Genomic DNA, 5,569 nt, shown 5'->3' on the forward strand with positions numbered 1-5,569 from the left:
ATTGACCCCCTCCCGCTGAGAGGATCGATGGTGATGACGATGATGATGATTTCCAACTCCCAGAGGGATGTTTCCCCGACAGAACAGCTCCGCCGGAGCCCTAGATTGGTTCCGCCAAGGTTTCGCCTCGTGGCGGCGGTGTTTCATCCCGAAAGCTTGCTTATGGTTTTTTCCAGGGTAAAAGACTTCATATAGCAGAAGATGGGCACCGGAGGCATGCCAGGTGGCCCACGAGACAGGAGGGCGCGCCCAGGGGGTAGGGCGTGCCCCCCACCCTCGTGACCGGGGTGTGGGCCCCCTCTAGTTGATTCTTTTGTCAGTATTTTTTATTAATACCAAAAATAACTTCCATGGAGTTTCAGGACTTTTGGAGTTGTGCAGAATAGGTCTCTAATATTTGCTCCTTTTCCAGCCCAGGATTCCACCTGCCGGCATTCTCCCTCTTCATGTAAACCTTGTAAAATAAGAGAGAATAGGCATAAGTATTGTGACATAATATGTAATAACAACCCATAATGCAATAAATATCGATATAAAAGCATGATGCAAAATGAACGTATCAATATGCACAATGTGGCAATCATTGGAAAGTCGCAGAGTAAACAATTTTTTGTGTTATGTACAAAGTGGTAATAGTGGGAGAGTCACAGAGTAAGTAATTTCTTGTGTTACGTTCTAAGTGGTAAGAGTGTTCTAATTCTCAAAAATTCAATCAACGCCCAAAAATCATGAAACATCGCATGGAGTCATGACATGACCCCTAGAGGCTGTGGTAAAAAATGATAATGTTTCTTGAAAGTTTTCACGCAGACTGCTATAAGGAAAAAACTAAGGTTTCTAGAGGAAACGTGTCAAGTTTCCATGTGAATCGAACGCTACTTTCTTAGTTGACCTTGAAGTTTTTTTCCTAACTCAATGTGGCAGGTAGGGGTTTTGGTTAGAAACCCTTACACTTCGTCCGAGAGTGTTCGATTTATACATAAAGTGCATTAAGTTTTTACCGTAATACTCTCAAACTTTTACCACACTCTATATGGATCTTATGAAGACACCATGCCAATTTTCATCAAGTTCGAAGCTCGTTTGAACCATATACATTTTTAGTGGGCGTTAAATCAGTCAACACTTAGAAAAAAATAAACCAACTAAAAAAGTGCTCACATTTGACATGAGCTTCTAATGGTCTGTGTTAATCATAGAAAAAGTTTGAAGTTGAATTAATTCATAAAAATTAACTTAAGGGCGGAAGGTGGCGGTTTCGGCTCAGAACCTTTACACTTCAATTTTGTGATTTAATCATCGGATCTATTTGTACGTAACAGCCTTCGTAAGAAAAGAATTGGTGACATCAGGAGTGAGGCAATGCTTTGTCTCACGCTGGAAAAGATGACGCAGAAGCTCGAGGGCTTCATGGACAATAAGCAGGAGGCACGTGTCAATCGCCATGACATTAAGGAGGAAAAGAAGGCGGAGAGGGTTGACATCTTCATCGCGGCGAAGGAGAAACAGATCAACCTCGAAAATCAAAAGACAAAGCTCGAAGAGAGGAGGGTTGAGCCGCGGCCGCTTCGAAGGACACCAAAATGTTGGCCATCAAGATGGACGAGTTGGATCCTGATGTGGTAAAGGTCGTGCAAGCCGTCATTGAAAAGATGTTGAAGCACTTGCCGACAGAGGTAGGACAGCCATAGGCATGCAGAGGAGCCAGCGACAAAGTGATGAGGGCGGAGGCACAGACGACTTGTCTTGGTAGGCAAAATTTACACGGTCCGGTACATTTATGATTGGCGCATGTAAAAGCTAATGAACATTCGTTGTCTATTGGTTGTAAAGATTGCATACGGATGCACTTTTATGTGCTGATAACATTTCTATTAATCAATATTTGTATTTCCCTAAATTTGATGTCATTTTTAATTTCATGATAATTTTTTTAAAACTCGTGAATTATCCAAAATTTCATTTTTGAATATAGCTGACCATTTTGAACTTTTTTTACAGACGTAATGAACATTTATATATTTAATGGACACTGCATGATCAATTTATCTAAGAGCATCTCTAGCAGATCCCGTATAAGTGGTCAAACCCTTATAATTTTTGTGTTTTACAGTTTTGGTCGAAAAAAATGTCCAGAACTTGTGAGGCCCCCAACTCGACCGTACACTAATCATACACGCAAATGTGTACGATCAAGATCAGAAACTCGCAGAAAGATATCACAACACAACTCTAGACACAAATTTAAATAATACAAGTTTTATATTACAAGTCATGGGCCTCGAGGGTCTCGAATACAAAAGCTCGATATACAAGAGTCAGCAGAAGTAACAATATCTGAGTACAGACATTAAGTTAAACAAGACTGCCTTAAGAAGGCCAGCACGAAAGCAACAATGATCGAAAAGACAAGGCCTCCTGCCGTGGACCTCCTAACTACTCCTGGTCATCGGCGGTCTCCACATAGTAGTAGGCACCCTCGCGGTAGTAGTAGTAGTTAACGGGGTGACATCTGGCTCCTGGGATCCACCATCTGGTTGCAACAACCGGAAAGAAGAAAGAAGGGAAAAAGGGGTAGCAAAGCAACCGTGAGTACTCATCCAAAGTACTCGCAAGCATCAGATATACTAAGTATGCATCAATGTCAAATGGAAGGGTTGTATCTGTGGACTGAATTGTAGAATGCTAGAATAGAGGAAAGGTCTAGCCTATCGAAGACTAGCATCTTCAAGCAGCTCCAAGCATCTTGCAACATTCAAAAGAGTACAGAATATCATGTTAATTAACAAGCATGCTGTAACATTAACGCCCAGAGATCCTTCCTCGACTCACTACGAGAAATCAATCCCGGAGTCAACATATCCATCACATATCTGAAGTATTCATTTCTAGTTATAATAGATCAGGATACATGCCTGAACGTCTGTTACCATGGACACAGCTATTAGAATAGATAATCTTCCCTGCAGGGATGCACCACATTACCCAACATGCTTGATTACTCTGGTCGAACACACTTTCCTGGGTCAATAGCCGGCCTCGGAAGATAAACACATCGCAGAACTACCTAGGCTCAGCAGAAAGGTCCCCGCCGGTCTACATCTTAACCACTCCGGGGTCTTGGGCCCATCACCCGTTGCACTCCGGGTTGTTGCGAGCAGGGCAGACCCAGGCTCCACCACATTCATGGGTAGTGACGGCCCAGCTGTGCTGCAATTCTGAACTGGACGTCTGACAAAGCTTCAGCTGATACTCGATGTCGAGTGCCCATAATTGTTCCCGTGTGGTGGTTAGTGCGTAAAGGCCAGTGGCCAACTCAGAACAAATACCCAAATTATTAGTGCTTGGGAGCTCGCGTAGACAAGCAGAGGCTCATGATAATGTGACCCGGTCGCCCCGTCTCGAGGAAATACGGCAAGGGCCAGGCACAACCCTCTCTTTCTAGGGCGGTCTACCTGCCCGGCCGTGCCTCGTACTTATCCCGCGGGTGTTCTCCGGGCCTGCCCAACATTCACATCAACTCGCGGGTACCACTCAGGGCCAACACGACTAACCAGAGATTGTCGGGAACTTAGGTCCACCTCTACCGGGATGGTACCGCCTTTCCTTCAGGCCCGTAGTAACAGTGCACATGGGCTACAGGTAAAGGTAATTGTGTGTCTGTAACATCAAGGCGGGAACCCAAGGAATCACCCTCGATGGAATCCACTCGATGTAATCATCAAGCTGAATTTAGGAGGAATCACCCTTGAGGTTCGCACTTGAGTTGTTGCACGATAGAGTCGTATCGGGAGTGGAGAAGGAGGAATCACCCTCGATGACCACGACCGAATAGCTACACTACATAGTTATCACCAGGAGTGTGTTACGAGGTATCACCCTCGACATTCGATAGTAGCTCTGCAGAGTCAAGCAACCAAAGAGGGTGTGATGTGATGTGTCGGGCTCTGGACGTCGATCAACGCTGCTCGAGTCATCGATCATCAAGCCGAGCCAACTGGGACAAGGTGAGGGGTCACAGGTGGATCACTGACCAACCTATACTAAGCAGTTTAGGATAAGCAGGTAAGATACAACAACAGGTTACAAAAGCAGGCTATGCCTCAGAATATGAGCAACCAATAACAATAGCAAAATCTAATGCAAGCATAAGAGAGAATATATTGGGCGATATTGGAATACCCAAGGGGGGTTTGCTTGCCTGGAAGCTCTGTTGAAAAGGAAGAAGAGTGTTGTCGACGCAGTCGATCACAGTGGCATCAGCAGCGGTCTCGGGGTCTAACGAAGAGAAGAGGGAAAATAAATAGTAAATACAAAGCACACAGATGTATGAAATGACTACAGGCAGAGGTAGAGGTGCTCTAACACAGGGTTACACGATACCGGCGAAGGGAGAAAACATCTGGGAATGTTTTTCCGGTGTTTGACATTTTTCGGACAGATGAATGAGAGGGGACGGTTGGCATGTTCGCTATGCTATGGGCACGTGACAACGAACAGAGCGCATATTCAGATTCGCCATATTTTTCTGAGCAACTTTCATGTACAAACATTTTCATCCGAGATACAGTTTATTTTATATTAATTTTCAATGTTTTACTCAATTTCTGAAATTAAATTTATTTGAAAATAAAAGGCTAAAATGCTATGTGCACACAACAAGTGTACACAGCAGAGGCACAAGAGGCTGACAATGGGCCCAATTGACCAGTTGACTGGTCATCTGGGTCCAAGGGACCTACATGTCATTGGATAACCCTAGTTTAAAGAACACATTTAAACTTAACAGGGGTTTAGTTCTGCAATTAGTTTAATGATTTAGTTAATTAACTTATTTATTTATTTATTTTATTGCTTTTATTTCATTTATTTTTACAGAGTGCGGGGCCACTAGGCTGTGACCCAGTCGTACCCCAGCGGCTGGGCACGCTGTAAGCGGCCACGGCCACAAGGCCGCACGGCAGCCATGGTCAAGGGCTTTGCGGGTGGGCGGGCGGTGGCGACAAGGCCAGGGGCAGTGCGGCAGGAGCGGCAACGAGGGCCTGAGCTAGGTGGGCGCATCGACTATAACGACGGATGGTAGTTGGGCGGCCGACACGCGGACATGAGACGGATAATGGGCGGACGTGCGACGCGTCCGTCTCGTTTCCATGTGAATGCAAATCGTGCAAATTTGGTCGAAAATACCTTCACACATATAACAAGCGAGATAGATTTAGATTTGCGTTGGTGCATTGGGCCAGCTTTTTGTCTGTTTCGATCCAAACCTACACGCCCTGACCATGTGTCGGGGTTACCCTAATATTTTAATCAATTCTCGCTTACAAATTGCAAGCAATTCGCGCAGCCATGCGTGGGTGTCATCTCTAGTTTTCAGCTACGACGCCAAGCTAGACCATATATAAATAAAAGATTATTAAAGCGCCTAAGCGGAGGATGTCCATGCCAAGACTTAATAGAGATCAAACGGAGCATGAGTGATAAATTCAGTGATCGAAAAGCATTTTACTCCCCCAAGGGAATCTCCAACGCAGACCCACAAAATGCTCGCAACTGTCCGGACCTACCT

This window comes from Triticum dicoccoides, chromosome 3B (genome assembly GCF_002162155.2).
Source record: "Triticum dicoccoides isolate Atlit2015 ecotype Zavitan chromosome 3B, WEW_v2.0, whole genome shotgun sequence".
NCBI classification, from domain to species: Eukaryota; Viridiplantae; Streptophyta; class Magnoliopsida; order Poales; family Poaceae; genus Triticum; species Triticum dicoccoides.